Source organism: Macaca thibetana, chromosome 7, assembly GCF_024542745.1.
Source record: "Macaca thibetana thibetana isolate TM-01 chromosome 7, ASM2454274v1, whole genome shotgun sequence".
Classification (NCBI taxonomy): Eukaryota; Metazoa; Chordata; class Mammalia; order Primates; family Cercopithecidae; genus Macaca; species Macaca thibetana.
The window spans coordinates 345,135-356,622 of record NC_065584.1 but is presented as its reverse complement, the minus strand read 5'-3'; the positions used below and the strand labels follow the sequence as shown (position 1 = coordinate 356,622).

Here is an 11,488-nt window from a genome sequence, read left to right as displayed (position 1 = left end):
CATCTGATCTTTGACAAACCTGAGAGAAACAAGAAATGGGGAAAGGATTCCCTATTTAATAAATGGTGCTGGGAAAATTGGCTAGCCATAAGTAGAAAGCTGAAACTGGATCCTTTCCTTACTCCTTATACAAAAATTAATTCAAGATGGATTAGAGACTTAAATGTTAGACCTAATACCATAAAAACCCTAGAGGAAGACCAAGGTAGTACCATTCAGGACATAGGCATGGGCAAAGACTTCAAGTCTTTTTTTTTTTTTTGAGACGAAATTTCGCTCTTGTTGCCCAGGCTGGAGTGCAATGGCACGATCTCCACTGACCGCAACCTCCACCTCCCAGTTTCAAGCGATTCTCCTGCCTTAGCCTCCCGAGTAGCTGGGATAAAAGGCATGCACCAGCACGCCCGGCTAATTTTTTTTGGTATTTTTAATAGAAGCGGGGTTTCTTCAGCCATGGTCAGGCTGGTCTCAAACTCCTGACCTCAGGTGATCTGTCTGCCTCAGTCTTCTCAAGTGCTGGGATTACAGGCATGAGCCACACAAATATTTATTAAGCATTTACTTTGTGCCAGGCATTATGCTAGGCGACCTCACTGTGTGCTGTTCCCACACAACGATCATCTGCTCAGAAATTAAAACCAAGAAAAGGAACATTGTCGCAACCATACTAACTGGGGGCCAGGGGGTAGTATCTTGGATGCCAGAAATTCCCAGGCCAGAAAATGCACCAACCAGAAACCTGTTTTACGTCTTTTGATAAGTCTCCCCTAAACAGTTGTTTTAAAGCCTCTCGATGTTGACGGAGAGGAATGTTCTCTCTATGCTCCCCAGGGCTGGCGCCTGGTGGACATTCAAATAATCTGAATGCTATTTGATAAAAGGAGCCTGATGGCTTGGTGTAAAGAATATAAATACTTGGATTAGAAAATGCTTTTTTTCACTTCAGATGATTGCAAAAACCCTTATGAAAGATGTAAACATGGCTGGCCTGACTGTGTAAATGTTTAAGGGAGACCTAGTTCTGGATTCTTGAGTCAGAATCTTCCAGTTGTCCACAACCTCACAAGGCCAGAGAAGCGAGTGGAAATTTCTGTTTTTGGTTTGTTTTGTTTGTTTCGAAACGGAGTCGGTCTCTGTCGCCCAGGCTGGAGGGGACAGTGGTGCGATCCCGGCTCACTGCAACCTCCGCCTCCTGGTTCAAGTGATTCCCCTGCATCAGTATCCCAAGTAGCTGCGACTGCAGGCGCATGCCACCATGCCCCACTAGTTTTTGTATTTTAGTACAGATGGGGTTTCACCATGTAAGCCAAAATGGTCTGAGTCTCCTGACCTAGTGATCCGCCCACCTCAGCCTCCCAAAGTGCTGGGATTACAGGCGTGAGACACCGTGCCTGGCAGAGAGGAGATTTCTGTTCTGGAAAGGGGTGAGTGGACGGCACAACTGGTTTGGAAACAGGACAAACTATCCCTCCATTTATAGAAGCAACGCACACAGGGAACGTCCTAGCGCCATCTGGTCTCCCACACACGCTTGGGACTCACCGGGGGGACCCGGGCCTTGGCCAGCACTGGTTGTCACTGCCCAGCTTGAGAGGCCTGGGCGGAAGTCATGCAGGTCGTGGATCTTCCTGTCCAGCACCTCCAGGAAGCTCTTCACCTCCACCTCCAGGTGGCGCTGTCGGGATTTACTCTCCTCAGCCTCTGTCTTTAGGGAACGCGCTTTGTTTCCTGGTTTTGATCCTCTCTCTGCGGCCTCCATCTTCTCAGAGACGCCGTCGCGCTCTGACGTGAGCTGAGGTGTGAGTTCACTTTGTTTCCGGAGATCTTCCAGCTCTGCCTCCTTTTCTCGGAGCTCGGCCTCCAGCTCCTCCATCCTCCTCCTCAGCTGCGTGTTCTTCTCCTTCTCTCTGTGGATGTCACGGCCTCTTCCTCTGCTCCGCGCTGGCCGCCGACTCCTGCAGCGCCGTGGGCAGCCGGGCGTCGCCCTCCAGCCGGGCCTGCAGCTCCATCTCCCGCCTCTTCCCTTGGGCAGCGCCCTGCATCGAGGCCGCCTTCAGCTTGTGGTTCCCAGACTGCAGGTGCCGGTCGGCTGCAGCGGCGTGAGAGGCCTTTCCATCGTCCGTCCCGTTGACACTGGATGCCGGAGTAGAAGATGGGGCTCCACGCCCGGATTCTCGGGGATGATCACTCCAGGGCTCCATGTTCTCCTGGGTCTTGTTTTTGCCTATCTTGGCCGCTTCTTCCACCTCTGGGAATTTCTCTGCAAACTTTGTCAGCTGCTGCTCAGAGGAAAACCCCAAACCAAACGCCGTGTTGGCTCTGCTGTGGGCCCAGTGCCCAGACGTCTGTGACGTGTTGGTGAAGGTCAGATTCCGTGTGACTGTGCTGTTTATGGTCACCTTGGCTCCGTCCACACTGACGATCCCATAGCTGTTCCTTGTGACATCACAGAAGCAGGAAACGGTGACCGCCTGTGGCTCGCAGGCATCCAGTTCTTGGTGTTGGGGTCAGTCTGGAAGACCCGCGCTCCGGGGTGAGGATGGGCTGTTCTCCCATCTCCAGCGCTACTCAGGCAGCCTCTCCCACCCGGCCTCTGGTGCTCGCTCTCCACCCGCTGTGCATCCGCTCCCTGCGCAGCACATGTGGCGGCCCCTGCGCGCCTGGCTCAGCCCTGGTGCCCCTCCATTCCGCCAGGCTGGCCGGGCGGGGGCTCTGGAAAGAATCATTCTAAGAATTAAATTAAAAGAATAATCTGTAATAAGGAGACATCAGAATTCCATCTCAGAAAAAAAAAGGAAATTATGTAATACATACAAAGTCCTGAGAAGAAACCTTGAAGCACAGGAAGATCTCATGTATAGTAGGTTGTAATATGTTTATTGCTAAAATTACTACCTGTATGTTGTTTTGAAAAATCGAAGCAAAGCATAATGAAATTGTTTTGTGCTTATCTAGTACAACAGCCTGTTAAGAAAACTGAAGAGCCCTGTAATCATGAGGAGGAGACCTAATCCGCGAGAGAGGCTCTAGTTCCTGTGTGGACACACACGTTTGCCGGCTTCTGCCCATCTAGGAGCTGCTTCCTGAAGCCTTCAGGAGGCAGGAGGGTAAATGAGTTTCTCAGGACAATCTAATCACATTCTGACTAGGAGAAAACATTAATGACCTAGGACGTATTAGAAAATACGTAGTTAAAACTTCATTGAAAATTGAGACATTTTGGTTGTATATATTTATAGGGAATAAAGCTATGTCATGATTTATGAATGCAAATCAGAATAATTGAATCGAGCTAATTGACATATATATCGCCTCAGATCCTTATTTCTGTGTGTGTATGTGACAAGGACATTTGAAATTTGTTCCTGGCTATTTCAAAAAGACCAATACACTATGTTTAAGTTTACAAATAGACATCAGTTTATATAAACTATAGAGAATGATTGAAAGGAGTTATGGATTACTATAATTTATATTAAGTTAATCATTAAGTTTCATTCTTTAGGACATATTTTATAATTATTATATATTTTTTATTATATCAAATATAAAGACTACATATGTATGCATAACTTCGTGTATTTACACATATGTCTATAGATATAAATTAATGTCCCTGTAGCTACGTAATAGGTGATATCAATAGATGTTAACAGAACTCCAAAAGAACAAGTGCAATTAGGAAGAATTATTCTTTGAAGGTATGTATTTTTAAAAAATACACTTATATATAAATTTTAAAATACTAAAACACAATTCCCAATTAAAAAAAAACATGATAAATAACCATAGTGAAATATCACAACCTAATAAGACTCCAGAGTCCTGCAAAAATAAGCCCGTATCCTGCAGCTAAGAAAGGAAACCTCCCTGCATGGCCCTGCAGGGAGGTTTGTGTCTGGGCTCACACTGTACTCCCCTCACTGTGTCTCTGGTACAATACAAGGCCGTGTCCTTGGTTTTCAGGCTGTTCATTTGCAGATGAAGCGTGTTCTTGGCGTTATCTCTGTAGATGGTGAATCGGCCCTTCTGGGGTCTGTGAGATATGTACTACCCCCATTAGGATTAACTTGTCCAACCCACTCCAGCCCATTCCCTGGAGCCTGGTGGACACAGTTCATGTAGTAGCTACTGAAGGTGAATTGAGAACCTGCACAGGAGAGTTTCTGGGACCCCCCAGGCTTTGCCAAGTCTCCCCCAGACTCCACCAGCTGCACCTCACATCGGACACCTGCAAACACAGAGACACCCTTGTCAGAAACTGCCACATATATCCTCTGTTTCTCTCACTCATGTCCCCTCACACTCAACATCTCTCATTTCCCATACATCGCCTTTCAAAATAGCAACAAGCAAAAACCACCAAAATCCATGGTGAATCCCCTGTATTCGGTGCTTATCACTGAATGAAAACACCTGGGAATTCTGGGGCTGGGCTCCTCTCCCAGAGCTGAAGGGTCAGGGCTGGCCTGGTTTTTATCAGTAGAGGGAGGGCCCTATTTGCATGTCTCCTGCTATATAGCAAGCTCAGAGGTGGGACAGCTGAGGAGAAGGCAGTGCCCAGAGCAGATGAGTGTGTCCTGGAAAACACTGGGGGTAATCCTATCTCTCTGGAAAATATAGCTTCAGATTATGTGATTGTGCCTTGATAATCATTTAGCACACATCAGCTTATTTAATTTTTCATATTTGCAGAATATATTTAATGCAAGTATCAATGTTACATTATTAGAGAAGGTAAATTACACACAGAACAGAGCAGTTGTGCAATGTGTCCAATATCACACATCTGGCCAGAATTAGCCCTATTATCTCTGTCTGTGCCTCCAAACACTACAGGAGGCTGCTCCTATGAGACAACTCCAGGGCAGTGTGGGATATGTCTAGAGAGGTTTTCAGGATGTCCCACCTGTCATAACAACTTTATGTAATTTTGCTTTTTCTAGTGTTTTCCTGAAATATGCAATCAGTGTTCATATGTGTGTATTTTCAGGAGTCCGTGATTATTCAAGTGTCAATATTCATCTCTTTCTTGTTATTTCTCAGCAAATGTATTCATTTTTGTTACTGCTTTATTCAAAACATCCATCAATAATGAAATCAAATGGACAATATAGCATTTGGAAGATGTTGATATATGTGTGCAGTCATTGAATCAACACTTCAATCATGCTGTTAGCAATTGAATTCACTCTCTTATTTTTTCTCTCACTTCTCTGTAATTTTATTTCACCACCTTGTTATTCTCACCACCCTATTCTCAGAAAAATTTAGATCTCCATGTTAATTTTATACAAATTAAATAACATGAAATTTCCTGTGAATTCTTTAGCTTCCTTCACTCAGCACAATTATTTGATAATGTCCCCATGTTCTTATGTGAAGGAGGCATGCCTTGATTTCAATGGTTCATTGTATTTCAGACATGAATATTTCTCAAATTGTTTAACAATGCACCAAGTAATGGGTATTTGATTTGTTGTCTTAGCTTCTTAATGTTGTTTAGAAAGCAGATACTAAGCATGGGAATGGAAAAAATGAGAAAACGATGATCTTATTCTGACCTCATTAACAAAAAACTTGAACGACTACAAAAAATAAACCCTTCAACATATCTGAGTTGATGTCACAGAGAAAAAAACCCTGAAATCTGAGAAAATATGGGCCTGCAGAGAGAACTAGGGCCCATTTATTAGAGTACCTGGGCCGGGTGCCACTCATGGCCTGGTATTTAAGATGGAAAAATCTAACCTGGAAAAGTTTAATGAGTGGCTTGAGGACGTGCGTGCTAATGGTGTAAGAATGTGAAACTCTGGGCACTTCAAGGCTTTTCCTACAGAATTGAGGAAATCCCCAGACAACTCACCCACCTGCTGTCCTGTGGTGTGGACTGGGGAGGAGGAACAGCAGCTCCGTTCAATGTTGAGTCCCCCTTGACTGTATGAAGGAGACATTTATTAAATCTTGTGTCCTGTGGGAACTGGTAGAATCAACTAGAACACAAGGAAACAGAGGACACCAAGGAAACTCTACCCAGAAACACCTCCCATCTCTTTCCTGAGGAATGAAATCCTGAATCTGTGGGGTAAGGACAGTGGGTCAGAAGCTGAGGACACTGATGAAAAACCACTGGCTGGGAAGAGACACTCTGACACTTGGCTAAGGGAAGGAACAGGAACGCTTGGAAGGCCATGCCTCAGAGCCAGTCTCACCACCCATAGCTAAGAAGGAGACTAGGTCAGAAGGTTGGAGAACATCCATCTGTGTCCAAGCCCCTTCACCACACAAACAATCACCAAGTAAATGTGTCAGCAGGATTCACCTGCCACGACTAAAAGAGACAGGCTCTCTCTGGGAAGAATGACATGTGAACACCCAAAGCAAAACAGGGAAACAAAAGCATGTATTGCCAGAGGCATCTGAAATTTTTGTGAACAGTAGAAGCTGACTTCAACTCCAATAGCTGGGGCAACCATAAACTTGAAACCCAACCCTGACTAGATTCGCAGAAACGTGGTTAATGAAGGCCCAGCAGAATATAATATGTGATTGTCTCCAGGAAGAAAATAAATACAAGAAAATGAGTAACAAGGGAAATGCAAACGGGAATTCTACATGCATTACAATTTCATTAAAAGTGAAAGGCAAGTAAATTATGTCATTTAAAAAAAGATCTTGAGACAATTTGTCAACACATTCATGTTTCAGGACACATTTTACAAAGTTTCTCTGCTAGTAGCCATGTGATATACACTAAAAACAGATCTATACAAAGAAATTAAGATTGTAAAAAAAGGGAACATCAAGATGAATTGTAGTTTTAATCTGTAATTGTTACAACGTATGTGTATAAAGTGATGCAAAATTACATATTATATTTTATAGCATATATAATTGCAAACTGACAATAAGAAAGACTGGTGAGAAGGAGGAATTCAACGTACACAGTTCCATTTTCTCTGTACTTCATATCAAGGTCATCACAGTATTTGCATTAGAATCTATATACAATTCTTATTGTAAACCTTGTGGTAATCAATACCATATTTATAAAAAGTGAATTATATAATCTGTTAATGGAGATATAAACATCATTATAAAATGCTAATTTAAACAAAAATAACAGAAAAAATAATATTAGTCTAAAAATAGAATTTATTATAGTTGCTTTAAAAAAAGCAAGACCCAACTGTTAGCTATGTACAAGAAAGTTATCCTACATATTCACAAATAGAAAAGATAAAGATTGGAAAACATGGATTATGAAAATATGAACCAAAAGAAAGCTATAGTAGCTATGTAAATTTCAGAAAAAGTAGACATCAAAAAAAACTTTTAGGACTTAACAGATATGACATAGGATAAAGTTACCAGTTTTTTGAAAGACCCCGAAAAAGATTTACCAAATGTATAATAGATGAAGAATGCACCATTCGTTGTGATTTACAGAACAAACGTGATAAAAGAAGTAAAGATGTCAGACCATGCATGTAAGAGTGCACGTAAGAACTTCCTCTTGAATTTCTCCCTGTTGCCGCCCACACCAGCCCCGGTCGTGGAGCCTGCTGGACCAAGCTGATGCTGCAATCAGTGAAGGTGAATCCAGAGGCTGTGCAGGAGAGGCTCAGTGAACCGCTGGGCTGCACAATTTTTCCACCTCAGAATCCACCAGTAAACTTCACACAGGTCTTCTGCAAACACAGAGGGAACAGACTGAGAACAGCCCCATGTGGAGCAGCCATAACTGGACCTGATTCATAAGGGACACTAATATTGAGGGTGATGAGAAGGGAAGCCCACATCAGTGCAGAACCCACGGTGCGGACACTGAGGACGGGCACAGACATGGGGTGGCTTCTCACCAGGGCCTGAAGGAACAGGGGATGGGCTGCCTTTTATAAAGAGGGGAGGGGACATATTTCCATGTCTTTCTTTTTGTGATCATGGGTGCACTGCTCAGCATTGCTCATCCATCCTCTGTGTCTCCATTTCAGAGAGGGCAGGGTCAAAGGATTCCTGGGTCTGGATGCACAGGGTTAATCTGCCCATCACTCTTTCTCAGTCTCTAATGTGGACACTGTCCAGGTATCTTCATTGCAGAAAACATTATCGACAAATAAAACCAGTAAGAACATAAGAAATACATTTTCAGAGAAAACAGACATCTGTGTGTAATCAGTACATTTAGAGCTGCAAACCACTGTTCCTGACAATGAGGCAAAGTTAAGTTAAAATGAAAAAAAAAAAAAAATGTGTGTCTACATCTTGTCAGGAAGGAGTTTTATAATTATCATTGTATTGATATCATTTTGCCACAAAATTATTCAACATTGGATATATGTGCTTGTGTCAGGAAACAGTCAATGTGGAAATGTGTGTACTTATCCGAGTGAAGAGTTCTCTTGGAGACATGTTTGTTTGTCTGAGACAAGAGTTCACATGAGGAAATGTCTGTTTTCTGAGGAAAGAGTAATTGTAAGGACATATGTGGTGGTCTGAGGGAATAGTCCATGTGGGGACATGTGTGTTTGTCTGAGGGAATAATCTACATGAGGAAAGGTGTGTTTGTCTGACAGAAGAGCCCGCATGCTGACAGGTGTGTGTACCCATCTGAGGGTACATGCCCATTCATGGTTAGTGTATGTCTGAACTGAGCTGAACTTTGGGGAAAACTTTTCTCAAACAAGGAAAGAAAAGAATGTTTTGGGTTGTTTGCTTGTCAGGAAGAAAAAACCTGGGTTGTTTGCTTGTCAGGAAGAAAAAGCCTGGGCCATGTAGAAAATTGATTTTGTCTTAATTAAAGGTCTTCATTGAATGGAAACATCATATATGCAATCAGGAAAATTACTTCATTCTTTGCTGCATGTATCTCATAACATTCCCACACTCCCAAATACGTTATTAGATAATTTTGTAGAGTGTGTGTTTAATCCAGGGGTTCATGAACTGCTAAATATATTTTAATTGTATATATTTAGGTTTATATTTTCCATCACAAAATTATGAGCTTAGAAAAATTAATTGTGTCACGTCTCAACCATTGCATATCACTACTTAGAATATTCTTACTCTTCTTAAACAGAGGCTGTTTTACTTATTTTACACCCACCCTCTAAATTCCTGGAATATCCTGTTTACTTGACTGTAGTTTTGGCTTTTACAGAATTTCAAACAAATGAAACGATACCGTGTAATTGAAATGACTTCACAGAAGAAAGTGGAAAATGAAGTTGCTGACTTAAGTAACTTTGAGGAGATTCTGTAAGTTTTAATTGTAAACAAACCACACATAAGCACTCTATTGTAGTAGATAAATATGTTTCTTACAAGGGTACAACTTTACATTTCTGATGCCACTCTGCATGTGTCCTGAAATTGTGCGGCTAAGTAATAAAATGGCATATGGTGGGATGGGGTTCCTCACTTTGCAGTGGGTGGTTATAGACAGTCAAGGAAGGAAGACTAGAAAGGTCCATGTTGTAGCATAGTTGGGTGGAGAGTCCAGTGTCTTCTCATTTTTAATGTAATCAAGTTACAGAAAATTAGATACATAAACAGTTTTGAAGTGTCCATAAACATGGGTTCATAAAAACATGCATATTTGCTAGGCCAATTGGTTGAGAGGTCCTAGAAGTACTTACACCACATCAACAACACACATATCCAGTATCACAATATTTTATTTTAATATTATTCTTTAAAATCAGAAACAAGCAACCTTTATAAAAATGGCTAATTCTATGTATGAAAAAGGTAATATAGAAAATGAGCTTAGAAATTATTATAACTTCCAGGAAACAGGGAAGTGTTCAAAAACAAAAGGATGTGCTGTGCCGTAAGGATGCAGGATCCAAACTAAATCAGCGCCCAGCACCTAATAAAACTGTGGCAATTTGAACAATAAAATGAATAATGTAGCATGGATCTTTTTCAGAGTATGAAATAGACAACCATAAACCAATACGGATATTAATAGATGATTAAATAAATAAACAATGGGAAGAAGAATGCATCTCCTTACAGAAGTCTTCCAAATATCTCAACCGGAGAGTCCTTCAATCAGTAGGTGAAGACTAAACACTCATGCGTTGATTGTGGCCTGAGATTAGAGACATGGGAAAAAAAATCACTAATAGTGTATTTCATAGTGCGACTTCACATATAATGGCAAATACATGATCTGTGAATGAATTTTTTAAAATTTTTTGGTCTAAATTTGTGCAAACACACACAGAGACACATTTTTCCGCAATACCCACTGACAAAGGCAACCACAGACTGGGAGAAAATACTTCCAAGTCACATATTTGTTAAATCATTTCATTTGTTTTGTTTGTTTTTGTTTTATGTTTGTTTGTTTGGAGATGGAGTCTCGCTCAGTCGCGCAGGCTGAAGTACAGTGGCGCGATCTCGGTTCATTGCAAGCTCCGTCTCCTGGGTTCACGCGATTCACCTGCCTCATCCTCTGGAGTAGCTGGGAATACAGGCGCCCGCCACTACACGTGGCTAATTTTTTTTTTTTTTTTTTTTTTTTTTTTTTTTTTTTTTTTTTTAGCAGAGAAGAGGTTTCACCGTGTTAGCCAGTTTGGTTTTGATCTCCTAACCTCGTGATCCTCCCGTCTCGGCCTCCCAAACTGCTGGGATTACAGCTGTGAGCCACAGACTCCAGCCAATTCTTTTAATTTGTTAAATGACTTTTATAATAAATATGCTAGAAAACTTACAACTAATCAAAAGAAAACAATGCAGTTAAAAATGAACCAAATATCAGGAGAGGCATCTCACCAAAAATTATATAAAAATCGTTAAATATATAGGCCGGGCCCAGTGGCTCACGCCTGTAATCCCAGCACTTTGGGAGGCCGAAGCGGGTGGATCACCTGAGGTCAGGAGTTCGAGACCAGCCTGACCAACATGGAGAAACCCCGACTCTACTAAAAATACAAAATTAGCTGGGCATGGTGGCACATGCCTATAACCCCAGCTACTAGGGAGGCTGAGGCAGGAGAATTGCTTGAACCTGGGATGCGGAGGTTGCAGTGAGCTGAGATCATGCCATTGCACTCCAGCCTGGGCAACAAGAGTGAAACTCCGCCTCAAAAAAAAAAATTGTTAAATATGAATTTTTTATTAAGAACTTGTGCATTTAAATAAAAATTAGATACCATTACTCACCTATTAGCATGGTTAAAACTCACAATTCTCATGATGATAAATGACAATATGAATGTGGAAAAACAAGAAATATCATGCATTGATTGTAGGAATTCAAAATGTCACATGCACAAAATGAGATTTTTTGGCATTTTTTAAATAGAGACAAAAATAGAGTTAAAATGTGAACTTGTGTTTGGGTTCCAAAATATTTACAACATTGATTCAGAGATTGATGTTTACAAAGATCAATTCAGAGGAAGTTCTGTATCAGATTTCTTAATTTGATTCATTCGACTATCCCTGAAATTTGCTTACAGAATAAATGTTATAT

At 41.6% G+C, this 11,488-nt stretch overlaps 1 pseudogene; it reads right to left on the bottom strand.

Moving 5' to 3' along the window:
• Window positions 1-1,474: 1,474 nt before the first annotated feature.
• On the bottom strand, window positions 1,475-2,556 carry LOC126958397 (homer protein homolog 2-like; annotated as a pseudogene).
• Between the last annotated feature and the right edge of the window lie 8,932 nt (window positions 2,557-11,488).